This window comes from Pungitius pungitius, chromosome 5 (genome assembly GCF_949316345.1).
Source record: "Pungitius pungitius chromosome 5, fPunPun2.1, whole genome shotgun sequence".
Lineage (NCBI taxonomy): Eukaryota > Metazoa > Chordata > Actinopteri > Perciformes > Gasterosteidae > Pungitius > Pungitius pungitius.
In genome coordinates this window covers 6,721,812-6,735,320 of record NC_084904.1, presented here as the reverse complement: position 1 = coordinate 6,735,320, position 13,509 = coordinate 6,721,812, and the positions used below count along the sequence as shown (strand labels likewise).

The 13,509-nt window shown below is 42.0% G+C and overlaps 11 non-coding genes across 11 annotated transcripts; all 11 read right to left on the bottom strand.

Annotated features, from left to right (window-relative positions):
* Positions 1 to 1,032: 1,032 nt before the first annotated feature.
* On the bottom strand, positions 1,033 to 1,115 carry trnal-cag (transfer RNA leucine (anticodon CAG)). The gene has a single exon. It is a non-coding gene; the product is annotated as a tRNA-Leu (tRNA).
* A 1,525-nt stretch (positions 1,116 to 2,640) lies between these two features.
* trnal-cag (transfer RNA leucine (anticodon CAG)) lies at positions 2,641 to 2,723 on the bottom strand. Its single transcript has one exon. It is a non-coding gene; the product is annotated as a tRNA-Leu (tRNA).
* Positions 2,724 to 3,846: 1,123 nt separating this feature from the next.
* Positions 3,847 to 3,929, bottom strand: trnal-cag (transfer RNA leucine (anticodon CAG)). The gene has a single exon. It is a non-coding gene; the product is annotated as a tRNA-Leu (tRNA).
* Positions 3,930 to 5,052: 1,123 nt separating this feature from the next.
* trnal-cag (transfer RNA leucine (anticodon CAG)) lies at positions 5,053 to 5,135 on the bottom strand. The gene has a single exon. It is a non-coding gene; the product is annotated as a tRNA-Leu (tRNA).
* Positions 5,136 to 5,454: 319 nt separating this feature from the next.
* On the bottom strand, positions 5,455 to 5,537 carry trnal-cag (transfer RNA leucine (anticodon CAG)). Its single transcript has one exon. It is a non-coding gene; the product is annotated as a tRNA-Leu (tRNA).
* Positions 5,538 to 7,464: 1,927 nt separating this feature from the next.
* On the bottom strand, positions 7,465 to 7,547 carry trnal-cag (transfer RNA leucine (anticodon CAG)). Its single transcript has one exon. It is a non-coding gene; the product is annotated as a tRNA-Leu (tRNA).
* Positions 7,548 to 9,072: 1,525 nt separating this feature from the next.
* trnal-cag (transfer RNA leucine (anticodon CAG)) lies at positions 9,073 to 9,155 on the bottom strand. The gene has a single exon. It is a non-coding gene; the product is annotated as a tRNA-Leu (tRNA).
* Positions 9,156 to 10,278: 1,123 nt separating this feature from the next.
* Positions 10,279 to 10,361, bottom strand: trnal-cag (transfer RNA leucine (anticodon CAG)). Its single transcript has one exon. It is a non-coding gene; the product is annotated as a tRNA-Leu (tRNA).
* A 319-nt stretch (positions 10,362 to 10,680) lies between these two features.
* trnal-cag (transfer RNA leucine (anticodon CAG)) lies at positions 10,681 to 10,763 on the bottom strand. The gene has a single exon. It is a non-coding gene; the product is annotated as a tRNA-Leu (tRNA).
* Positions 10,764 to 11,484: 721 nt separating this feature from the next.
* trnal-cag (transfer RNA leucine (anticodon CAG)) lies at positions 11,485 to 11,567 on the bottom strand. The gene has a single exon. It is a non-coding gene; the product is annotated as a tRNA-Leu (tRNA).
* A 319-nt stretch (positions 11,568 to 11,886) lies between these two features.
* trnal-cag (transfer RNA leucine (anticodon CAG)) lies at positions 11,887 to 11,969 on the bottom strand. Its single transcript has one exon. It is a non-coding gene; the product is annotated as a tRNA-Leu (tRNA).
* Between the last annotated feature and the right edge of the window lie 1,540 nt (positions 11,970 to 13,509).

The window sequence follows — 13,509 nt, the reverse complement described above, 5'->3', positions numbered from 1 at the left end:
GTTGTACACAGCCTGATGCAGTATACTGATCGCTGCTTACTATATATGCTAACAGAAGGAAGCTTTGTTCAAATCCCACTCAAACCCCTTTTTAATGGTAAACAAAAGAGAGACTTCAAAATTGTCAAACATTTGACGAGTCTACATGATATGTTGCGGCAGTTTAACATGTAAAGCATTGGTCCGTTTACATCATCATGTCACAGGCAACTGAGCAAGAAAACCACATGTCAGAAGTGGGATTCGAACCCACGCCTCCAGGGGAGACTGCGACCTGAACGCAGCGCCTTAGACCGCTCGGCCATCCTGACGGAAAACAAAAGAAATTAGTGAGAGTTATAGATTATATCTTTTAATGCATTCGATATAACATTACATAGCACTTTCTTGATCACAGAAAGGGTTGTACACAGCCTGATGCAGTATACTGATCGCTGCTTACTATATATGCTAACAGAAGGAAGCTTTGTTCAAATCCCACTCAAACCCCTTTTTAATGGTAAACAAAAGAGAGACTTCAAAATTGTCAAACATTTGACGAGTCTACATGATATGTTGCGGCAGTTTAACATGTAAAGCATTGGTCCGTTTACATCATCATGTCACAGGCAACTGAGCAAGAAAACCACATGTCAGAAGTGGGATTCGAACCCACGCCTCCAGGGGAGACTGCGACCTGAACGCAGCGCCTTAGACCGCTCGGCCATCCTGACGGAAAACAAAAGAAATTAGTGAGAGTTATAGATTATATCTTTTAATGCATTCGATATAACATTACATAGCACTTTCTTGATCACAGAAAGGGTTGTACACAGCCTGATGCAGTATACTGATCGCTGCTTACTATATATGCTAACAGAAGGAAGCTTTGTTCAAATCCCACTCAAACCCCTTTTTAATGGTAAACAAAAGAGAGACTTCAAAATTGTCAAACATTTGACGAGTCTACATGATATGTTGCGGCAGTTTAACATGTAAAGCATTGGTCCGTTTACATCACCATGTCACAGGCAACTGAGCAAGAAAACCACATGTCAGAAGTGGGATTCGAACCCACGCCTCCAGTGGAGACTGCGACCTGAACGCAGCGCCTTAGACCGCTCGGCCATCCTGACGGAAAACAAAAGAAATTGGTGAGAGCTATAGATCATATCTTTCAATGCATTCCATACAACACTACATCGCACTTTCTTCGTCACAGAAAGGGTTGTACACAGCCTGATGCAGTATCCTGATCGCTGCTTACTATATATGCTAACAGAAGGAAGCTTTGTTCAAATCCCACTCAAACCCCTTTTTAATGGTAAACAAAAGAGAGACTTCAAAATTGTCAAACATTTGACGAGTCTACATGATATGTTGCGGCAGTTTAACATGTAAAGCATTGCTCCGTTTACATCATCATGTCACAGGCAACTGAGCAAGAAAACCACACATCAGAAGTGGGATTCGAACCCACGCCTCCAGTGGAGACTGCGACCTGAACGCAGCGCCTTAGACCGCTCGGCCATCCTGACGGAAAACAAAAGAAATTGGTGAGAGTTATAGATCATATCTTTCAATGCATTCCATACAACACTACATAGCACTTTCTTGATCACAGAAAGGGTTGTACACAGCCTGATGCAGTATACTGATCGCTGCTTACTATATATGCTAACAGAAGGAATCTTTGTTCAAATCCCACTCAAACCCCTTTTTAATGGTAAACAAAAGAGAGACTTCAAAATTGTCAAACATTTGACGAGTCTACATGATATGTTGCGGCAGTTTAAGATGTAAAGCATTGCTCCGTTTACATCATCATGTCACAGGCAACTGAGCAAGAAAACCACATGTCAGAAGTGGGATTCGAACCCACGCCTCCAGGGGAGACTGCGACCTGAACGCAGCGCCTTAGACCGCTCGGCCATCCTGACGGAAAACAAAAGAAATTAGTGAGAGTTATAGATTATATCTTTTAATGCATTCGATATAACATTACATAGCACTTTCTTGATCACAGAAAGGGTTCTACACAGCCTGATGCAGTATACTGATCGCTGCTTACTATATATGCTAACAGAAGGAAGCTTTGTTCAAATCCCACTCAAACCCCTTTTTAATGGTAAACAAAAGAGAGACTTCAAAATTGTCAAACATTTGACGAGTCTACATGATATGTTGCGGCAGTTTAACATGTAAAGCATTGCTCCGTTTACATCATCATGTCACAGGCAACTGAGCAAGAAAACCACATGTCAGAAGTGGGATTCGAACCCACGCCTCCAGGGGAGACTGCGACCTGAACGCAGCGCCTTAGACCGCTCGGCCATCCTGACGGAAAACAAAAGAAATTAGTGAGAGTTATAGATTATATCTTTTAATGCATTCGATATAACATTACATAGCACTTTCTTGATCACAGAAAGGGTTGTACACAGCCTGATGCAGTATACTGATCGCTGCTTACTATATATGCTAACAGAAGGAAGCTTTGTTCAAATCCCACTCAAACCCCTTTTTAATGGTAAACAAAAGAGAGACTTCAAAATTGTCAAACATTTGACGAGTCTACATGATATGTTGCGGCAGTTTAACATGTAAAGCATTGGTCCGTTTACATCACCATGTCACAGGCAACTGAGCAAGAAAACCACATGTCAGAAGTGGGATTCGAACCCACGCCTCCAGTGGAGACTGCGACCTGAACGCAGCGCCTTAGACCGCTCGGCCATCCTGACGGAAAACAAAAGAAATTGGTGAGAGCTATAGATCATATCTTTCAATGCATTCCATACAACACTACATCGCACTTTCTTCGTCACAGAAAGGGTTGTACACAGCCTGATGCAGTATCCTGATCGCTGCTTACTATATATGCTAACAGAAGGAAGCTTTGTTCAAATCCCACTCAAACCCCTTTTTAATGGTAAACAAAAGAGAGACTTCAAAATTGTCAAACATTTGACGAGTCTACATGATATGTTGCGGCAGTTTAACATGTAAAGCATTGCTCCGTTTACATCATCATGTCACAGGCAACTGAGCAAGAAAACCACACATCAGAAGTGGGATTCGAACCCACGCCTCCAGTGGAGACTGCGACCTGAACGCAGCGCCTTAGACCGCTCGGCCATCCTGACGGAAAACAAAAGAAATTGGTGAGAGTTATAGATCATATCTTTCAATGCATTCCATACAACACTACATAGCACTTTCTTGATCACAGAAAGGGTTGTACACAGCCTGATGCAGTATACTGATCGCTGCTTACTATATATGCTAACAGAAGGAATCTTTGTTCAAATCCCACTCAAACCCCTTTTTAATGGTAAACAAAAGAGAGACTTCAAAATTGTCAAACATTTGACGAGTCTACATGATATGTTGCGGCAGTTTAAGATGTAAAGCATTGCTCCGTTTACATCATCATGTCACAGGCAACTGAGCAAGAAAACCACATGTCAGAAGTGGGATTCGAACCCACGCCTCCAGGGGAGACTGCGACCTGAACGCAGCGCCTTAGACCGCTCGGCCATCCTGACGGAAAACAAAAGAAATTAGTGAGAGTTATAGATTATATCTTTTAATGCATTCGATATAACATTACATAGCACTTTCTTGATCACAGAAAGGGTTGTACACAGCCTGATGCAGTATACTGATCGCTGCTTACTATATATGCTAACAGAAGGAAGCTTTGTTCAAATCCCACTCAAACCCCTTTTTAATGGTAAACAAAAGAGAGACTTCAAAATTGTCAAACATTTGACGAGTCTACATGATATGTTGCGGCAGTTTAACATGTAAAGCATTGCTCCGTTTACATCATCATGTCACAGGCAACTGAGCAAGAAAACCACATGTCAGAAGTGGGATTCGAACCCACGCCTCCAGTGGAGACTGCGACCTGAACGCAGCGCCTTAGACCGCTCGGCCATCCTGACAGAAAACAAAATAAATTGATGAGAGTTATAGATCATATCTTTTAATGCATTCCATACAACACTACATCGCACTTTCTTCATCACAGAAAGGGTTGTACAGAGCCTGATGCAGTGTACTTGTCGCTGGTGACAATATATGCTAACAGAAGGAAGCTTTGTTCAAATCCCACTCAAACCCCTTTTTAATGGTAAACAAAAGAGAGACTTCAAAATTGTCAAACATTTGACGAGTCTACATGATATGTTGCGGCAGTTTAACATGTAAAGCATTGCTCCGTTTACATCATCATGTCACAGGCAACTGAGCAAGAAAACCACACATCAGAAGTGGGATTCGAACCCACGCCTCCAGTGGAGACTGCGACCTGAACGCAGCGCCTTAGACCGCTCGGCCATCCTGACGGAAAACAAAAGAAATTGGTGAGAGTTATAGATCATATCTTTCAATGCATTCCATACAACACTACATAGCACTTTCTTGATCACAGAAAGGGTTGTACACAGCCTGATGCAGTATACTGATCGCTGCTTACTATATATGCTAACAGAAGGAATCTTTGTTCAAATCCCACTCAAACCCCTTTTTAATGGTAAACAAAAGAGAGACTTCAAAATTGTCAAACATTTGACGAGTCTACATGATATGTTGCGGCAGTTTAAGATGTAAAGCATTGCTCCGTTTACATCATCATGTCACAGGCAACTGAGCAAGAAAACCACATGTCAGAAGTGGGATTCGAACCCACGCCTCCAGGGGAGACTGCGACCTGAACGCAGCGCCTTAGACCGCTCGGCCATCCTGACGGAAAACAAAAGAAATTAGTGAGAGTTATAGATTATATCTTTTAATGCATTCGATATAACATTACATAGCACTTTCTTGATCACAGAAAGGGTTGTACACAGCCTGATGCAGTATACTGATCGCTGCTTACTATATATGCTAACAGAAGGAAGCTTTGTTCAAATCCCACTCAAACCCCTTTTTAATGGTAAACAAAAGAGAGACTTCAAAATTGTCAAACATTTGACGAGTCTACATGATATGTTGCGGCAGTTTAACATGTAAAGCATTGCTCCGTTTACATCATCATGTCACAGGCAACTGAGCAAGAAAACCACATGTCAGAAGTGGGATTCGAACCCACGCCTCCAGTGGAGACTGCGACCTGAACGCAGCGCCTTAGACCGCTCGGCCATCCTGACAGAAAACAAAATAAATTGATGAGAGTTATAGATCATATCTTTTAATGCATTCCATACAACACTACATCGCACTTTCTTCATCACAGAAAGGGTTGTACAGAGCCTGATGCAGTGTACTTGTCGCTGGTGACAATATATGCTAACAGAAGGAAGCTTTGTTCAAATCCCACTCAAACCCCTTTTTAATGGTAAACAAAAGAGAGACTTCAAAATTGTCAAACATTTGACGAGTCTACATGATATGTTGCGGCAGTTTAACATGTAAAGCATTGGTCCGTTTACATCACCATGTCACAGGCAACTGAGCAAGAAAACCACATGTCAGAAGTGGGATTCGAACCCACGCCTCCAGTGGAGACTGCGACCTGAACGCAGCGCCTTAGACCGCTCGGCCATCCTGACGGAAAACAAAAGAAATTGGTGAGAGCTATAGATCATATCTTTCAATGCATTCCATACAACACTACATCGCACTTTCTTCGTCACAGAAAGGGTTGTACACAGCCTGATGCAGTATCCTGATCGCTGCTTACTATATATGCTAACAGAAGGAAGCTTTGTTCAAATCCCACTCAAACCCCTTTTTAATGGTAAACAAAAGAGAGACTTCAAAATTGTCAAACATTTGACGAGTCTACATGATATGTTGCGGCAGTTTAACATGTAAAGCATTGCTCCGTTTACATCATCATGTCACAGGCAACTGAGCAAGAAAACCACACATCAGAAGTGGGATTCGAACCCACGCCTCCAGTGGAGACTGCGACCTGAACGCAGCGCCTTAGACCGCTCGGCCATCCTGACGGAAAACAAAAGAAATTGGTGAGAGTTATAGATCATATCTTTCAATGCATTCCATACAACACTACATAGCACTTTCTTGATCACAGAAAGGGTTGTACACAGCCTGATGCAGTATACTGATCGCTGCTTACTATATATGCTAACAGAAGGAATCTTTGTTCAAATCCCACTCAAACCCCTTTTTAATGGTAAACAAAAGAGAGACTTCAAAATTGTCAAACATTTGACGAGTCTACATGATATGTTGCGGCAGTTTAAGATGTAAAGCATTGCTCCGTTTACATCATCATGTCACAGGCAACTGAGCAAGAAAACCACATGTCAGAAGTGGGATTCGAACCCACGCCTCCAGGGGAGACTGCGACCTGAACGCAGCGCCTTAGACCGCTCGGCCATCCTGACGGAAAACAAAAGAAATTAGTGAGAGTTATAGATTATATCTTTTAATGCATTCGATATAACATTACATAGCACTTTCTTGATCACAGAAAGGGTTGTACACAGCCTGATGCAGTATACTGATCGCTGCTTACTATATATGCTAACAGAAGGAAGCTTTGTTCAAATCCCACTCAAACCCCTTTTTAATGGTAAACAAAAGAGAGACTTCAAAATTGTCAAACATTTGACGAGTCTACATGATATGTTGCGGCAGTTTAACATGTAAAGCATTGGTCCGTTTACATCATCATGTCACAGGCAACTGAGCAAGAAAACCACATGTCAGAAGTGGGATTCGAACCCACGCCTCCAGGGGAGACTGCGACCTGAACGCAGCGCCTTAGACCGCTCGGCCATCCTGACGGAAAACAAAAGAAATTAGTGAGAGTTATAGATTATATCTTTTAATGCATTCGATATAACATTACATAGCACTTTCTTGATCACAGAAAGGGTTGTACACAGCCTGATGCAGTATACTGATCGCTGCTTACTATATATGCTAACAGAAGGAAGCTTTGTTCAAATCCCACTCAAACCCCTTTTTAATGGTAAACAAAAGAGAGACTTCAAAATTGTCAAACATTTGACGAGTCTACATGATATGTTGCGGCAGTTTAACATGTAAAGCATTGGTCCGTTTACATCATCATGTCACAGGCAACTGAGCAAGAAAACCACATGTCAGAAGTGGGATTCGAACCCACGCCTCCAGGGGAGACTGCGACCTGAACGCAGCGCCTTAGACCGCTCGGCCATCCTGACGGAAAACAAAAGAAATTAGTGAGAGTTATAGATTATATCTTTTAATGCATTCGATATAACATTACATAGCACTTTCTTGATCACAGAAAGGGTTGTACACAGCCTGATGCAGTATACTGATCGCTGCTTACTATATATGCTAACAGAAGGAAGCTTTGTTCAAATCCCACTCAAACCCCTTTTTAATGGTAAACAAAAGAGAGACTTCAAAATTGTCAAACATTTGACGAGTCTACATGATATGTTGCGGCAGTTTAACATGTAAAGCATTGGTCCGTTTACATCACCATGTCACAGGCAACTGAGCAAGAAAACCACATGTCAGAAGTGGGATTCGAACCCACGCCTCCAGTGGAGACTGCGACCTGAACGCAGCGCCTTAGACCGCTCGGCCATCCTGACGGAAAACAAAAGAAATTGGTGAGAGCTATAGATCATATCTTTCAATGCATTCCATACAACACTACATCGCACTTTCTTCGTCACAGAAAGGGTTGTACACAGCCTGATGCAGTATCCTGATCGCTGCTTACTATATATGCTAACAGAAGGAAGCTTTGTTCAAATCCCACTCAAACCCCTTTTTAATGGTAAACAAAAGAGAGACTTCAAAATTGTCAAACATTTGACGAGTCTACATGATATGTTGCGGCAGTTTAACATGTAAAGCATTGCTCCGTTTACATCATCATGTCACAGGCAACTGAGCAAGAAAACCACACATCAGAAGTGGGATTCGAACCCACGCCTCCAGTGGAGACTGCGACCTGAACGCAGCGCCTTAGACCGCTCGGCCATCCTGACGGAAAACAAAAGAAATTGGTGAGAGTTATAGATCATATCTTTCAATGCATTCCATACAACACTACATAGCACTTTCTTGATCACAGAAAGGGTTGTACACAGCCTGATGCAGTATACTGATCGCTGCTTACTATATATGCTAACAGAAGGAATCTTTGTTCAAATCCCACTCAAACCCCTTTTTAATGGTAAACAAAAGAGAGACTTCAAAATTGTCAAACATTTGACGAGTCTACATGATATGTTGCGGCAGTTTAAGATGTAAAGCATTGCTCCGTTTACATCATCATGTCACAGGCAACTGAGCAAGAAAACCACATGTCAGAAGTGGGATTCGAACCCACGCCTCCAGGGGAGACTGCGACCTGAACGCAGCGCCTTAGACCGCTCGGCCATCCTGACGGAAAACAAAAGAAATTAGTGAGAGTTATAGATTATATCTTTTAATGCATTCGATATAACATTACATAGCACTTTCTTGATCACAGAAAGGGTTGTACACAGCCTGATGCAGTATACTGATCGCTGCTTACTATATATGCTAACAGAAGGAAGCTTTGTTCAAATCCCACTCAAACCCCTTTTTAATGGTAAACAAAAGAGAGACTTCAAAATTGTCAAACATTTGACGAGTCTACATGATATGTTGCGGCAGTTTAACATGTAAAGCATTGCTCCGTTTACATCATCATGTCACAGGCAACTGAGCAAGAAAACCACATGTCAGAAGTGGGATTCGAACCCACGCCTCCAGGGGAGACTGCGACCTGAACGCAGCGCCTTAGACCGCTCGGCCATCCTGACGGAAAACAAAAGAAATTAGTGAGAGTTATAGATTATATCTTTTAATGCATTCGATATAACATTACATAGCACTTTCTTGATCACAGAAAGGGTTGTACACAGCCTGATGCAGTATACTGATCGCTGCTTACTATATATGCTAACAGAAGGAAGCTTTGTTCAAATCCCACTCAAACCCCTTTTTAATGGTAAACAAAAGAGAGACTTCAAAATTGTCAAACATTTGACGAGTCTACATGATATGTTGCGGCAGTTTAACATGTAAAGCATTGGTCCGTTTACATCACCATGTCACAGGCAACTGAGCAAGAAAACCACATGTCAGAAGTGGGATTCGAACCCACGCCTCCAGTGGAGACTGCGACCTGAACGCAGCGCCTTAGACCGCTCGGCCATCCTGACGGAAAACAAAAGAAATTGGTGAGAGCTATAGATCATATCTTTCAATGCATTCCATACAACACTACATCGCACTTTCTTCGTCACAGAAAGGGTTGTACACAGCCTGATGCAGTATCCTGATCGCTGCTTACTATATATGCTAACAGAAGGAAGCTTTGTTCAAATCCCACTCAAACCCCTTTTTAATGGTAAACAAAAGAGAGACTTCAAAATTGTCAAACATTTGACGAGTCTACATGATATGTTGCGGCAGTTTAACATGTAAAGCATTGCTCCGTTTACATCATCATGTCACAGGCAACTGAGCAAGAAAACCACACATCAGAAGTGGGATTCGAACCCACGCCTCCAGTGGAGACTGCGACCTGAACGCAGCGCCTTAGACCGCTCGGCCATCCTGACGGAAAACAAAAGAAATTGGTGAGAGTTATAGATCATATCTTTCAATGCATTCCATACAACACTACATAGCACTTTCTTGATCACAGAAAGGGTTGTACACAGCCTGATGCAGTATACTGATCGCTGCTTACTATATATGCTAACAGAAGGAATCTTTGTTCAAATCCCACTCAAACCCCTTTTTAATGGTAAACAAAAGAGAGACTTCAAAATTGTCAAACATTTGACGAGTCTACATGATATGTTGCGGCAGTTTAAGATGTAAAGCATTGCTCCGTTTACATCATCATGTCACAGGCAACTGAGCAAGAAAACCACATGTCAGAAGTGGGATTCGAACCCACGCCTCCAGGGGAGACTGCGACCTGAACGCAGCGCCTTAGACCGCTCGGCCATCCTGACGGAAAACAAAAGAAATTAGTGAGAGTTATAGATTATATCTTTTAATGCATTCGATATAACATTACATAGCACTTTCTTGATCACAGAAAGGGTTGTACACAGCCTGATGCAGTATACTGATCGCTGCTTACTATATATGCTAACAGAAGGAAGCTTTGTTCAAATCCCACTCAAACCCCTTTTTAATGGTAAACAAAAGAGAGACTTCAAAATTGTCAAACATTTGACGAGTCTACATGATATGTTGCGGCAGTTTAACATGTAAAGCATTGCTCCGTTTACATCATCATGTCACAGGCAACTGAGCAAGAAAACCACATGTCAGAAGTGGGATTCGAACCCACGCCTCCAGTGGAGACTGCGACCTGAACGCAGCGCCTTAGACCGCTCGGCCATCCTGACAGAAAACAAAATAAATTGATGAGAGTTATAGATCATATCTTTTAATGCATTCCATACAACACTACATCGCACTTTCTTCATCACAGAAAGGGTTGTACAGAGCCTGATGCAGTGTACTTGTCGCTGGTGACAATATATGCTAACAGAAGGAAGCTTTGTTCAAATCCCACTCAAACCCCTTTTTAATGGTAAACAAAAGAGAGACTTCAAAATTGTCAAACATTTGACGAGTCTACATGATATGTTGCGGCAGTTTAACATGTAAAGCATTGCTCCGTTTACATCATCATGTCAAAGGGAACTGAGCAAGAAAATCACATGTCAGAAGTGGGATTCGAACCCACGCCTCCAGTGGAGACTGCGACCTGAACGCAGCGCCTTAGACCGCTCGGCCATCCTGACGGAAAACAAAAGAAATTAGTGAGAGTTATAGATTATATCTTTTAATGCATTCGATATAACATTACATAGCACTTTCTTGATCACAGAAAGGGTTGTACACAGCCTGATGCAGTATACTGATCGCTGCTTACTATATATGCTAACAGAAGGAATCTTTGTTCAAATCCCACTCAAACCCCTTTTTAATGGTAAACAAAAGAGAGACTTCAAAATTGTCAAACATTTGACGAGTCTACATGATATGTTGCGGCAGTTTAAGATGTAAAGCATTGCTCCGTTTACATCATCATGTCACAGGCAACTGAGCAAGAAAACGACATGTCAGAAGTGGGATTCGAACCCACGCCTCCAGGGGAGACTGCGACCTGAACGCAGCGCCTTAGACCGCTCGGCCATCCTGACGGAAAACAAAAGAAATTAGTGAGAGTTATAGATTATATCTTTTAATGCATTCGATATAACATTACATAGCACTTTCTTGATCACAGAAAGGGTTGTACACAGCCTGATGCAGTATACTGATCGCTGCTTACTATATATGCTAACAGAAGGAAGCTTTGTTCAAATCCCACTCAAACCCCTTTTTAATGGTAAACAAAAGAGAGACTTCAAAATTGTCAAACATTTGACGAGTCTACATGATATGTTGCGGCAGTTTAACATGTAAAGCATTGCTCCGTTTACATCATCATGTCACAGGCAACTGAGCAAGAAAACCACATGTCAGAAGTGGGATTCGAACCCACGCCTCCAGTGGAGACTGCGACCTGAACGCAGCGCCTTAGACCGCTCGGCCATCCTGACAGAAAACAAAATAAATTGATGAGAGTTATAGATCATATCTTTTAATGCATTCCATACAACACTACATCGCACTTTCTTCATCACAGAAAGGGTTGTACAGAGCCTGATGCAGTGTACTTGTCGCTGGTGACAATATATGCTAACAGAAGGAAGCTTTGTTCAAATCCCACTCAAACCCCTTTTTAATGGTAAACAAAAGAGAGACTTCAAAATTGTCAAACATTTGACGAGTCTACATGATATGTTGCGGCAGTTTAACATGTAAAGCATTGCTCCGTTTACATCATCATGTCAAAGGGAACTGAGCAAGAAAATCACATGTCAGAAGTGGGATTCGAACCCACGCCTCCAGTGGAGACTGCGACCTGAACGCAGCGCCTTAGACCGCTCGGCCATCCTGACGGAAAACAAAAGAAATTAGTGAGAGTTATAGATTATATCTTTTAATGCATTCGATATAACATTACATAGCACTTTCTTGATCACAGAAAGGGTTGTACACAGCCTGATGCAGTATACTGATCGCTGCTTACTATATATGCTAACAGAAGGAATCTTTGTTCAAATCCCACTCAAACCCCTTTTTAATGGTAAACAAAAGAGAGACTTCAAAATTGTCAAACATTTGACGAGTCTACATGATATGTTGCGGCAGTTTAAGATGTAAAGCATTGCTCCGTTTACATCATCATGTCACAGGCAACTGAGCAAGAAAACGACATGTCAGAAGTGGGATTCGAACCCACGCCTCCAGGGGAGACTGCGACCTGAACGCAGCGCCTTAGACCGCTCGGCCATCCTGACGGAAAACAAAAGAAATTAGTGAGAGTTATAGATTATATCTTTTAATGCATTCGATATAACATTACATAGCACTTTCTTGATCACAGAAAGGGTTGTACACATTCTGATGCAGTATACTGATCGCTGCTTACTATATATGCTAACAGAAGGAAGCTTTGTTCAAATCCCACTCAAACCCCTTTTTAATGGTAAACAAAAGAGAGACTTCAAAATTGTCAAACATTTGACGAGTCTACATGATATGTTGCGGCAGTTTAAGATGTAAAGCATTGCTCCGTTTACATCATCATGTCACAGGCAACTGAGCAAGAAAACGACATGTCAGAAGTGGGATTCGAACCCACGCCTCCAGGGGAGACTGCGACCTGAACGCAGCGCCTTAGACCGCTCGGCCATCCTGACGGAAAACAAAAGAAATTAGTGAGAGTTATAGATTATATCTTTTAATGCATTCGATATAACATTACATAGCACTTTCTTGATCACAGAAAGGGTTGTACACAGCCTGATGCAGTATACTGATCGCTGCTTACTATATATGCTAACAGAAGGAATCTTTGTTCAAATCCCACTCAAACCCCTTTTTAATGGTAAACAAAAGAGAGACTTCAAAATTGTCAAACATTTGACGAGTCTACATGATATGTTGCGGCAGTTTAAGATGTAAAGCATTGCTCCGTTTACATCATCATGTCACAGGCAACTGAGCAAGAAAACGACATGTCAGAAGTGGGATTCGAACCCACGCCTCCAGGGGAGACTGCGACCTGAACGCAGCGCCTTAGACCGCTCGGCCATCCTGACGGAAAACAAAAGAAATTAGTGAGAGTTATAGATTATATCTTTTAATGCATTCGATATAACATTACATAGCACTTTCTTGATCACAGAAAGGGTTGTACACAGCCTGATGCAGTATACTGATCGCTGCTTACTATATATGCTAACAGAAGGAAGCTTTGTTCAAATCCCACTCAAACCCCTTTTTAATGGTAAACAAAAGAGAGACTTCAAAATTGTCAAACATTTGACGAGTCTACATGATATGTTGCGGCAGTTTAAGATGTAAAGCATTGCTCCGTTTACATCATCATGTCACAGGCAACTGAGCAAGAAAACGACATGTCAGAAGTGGGAT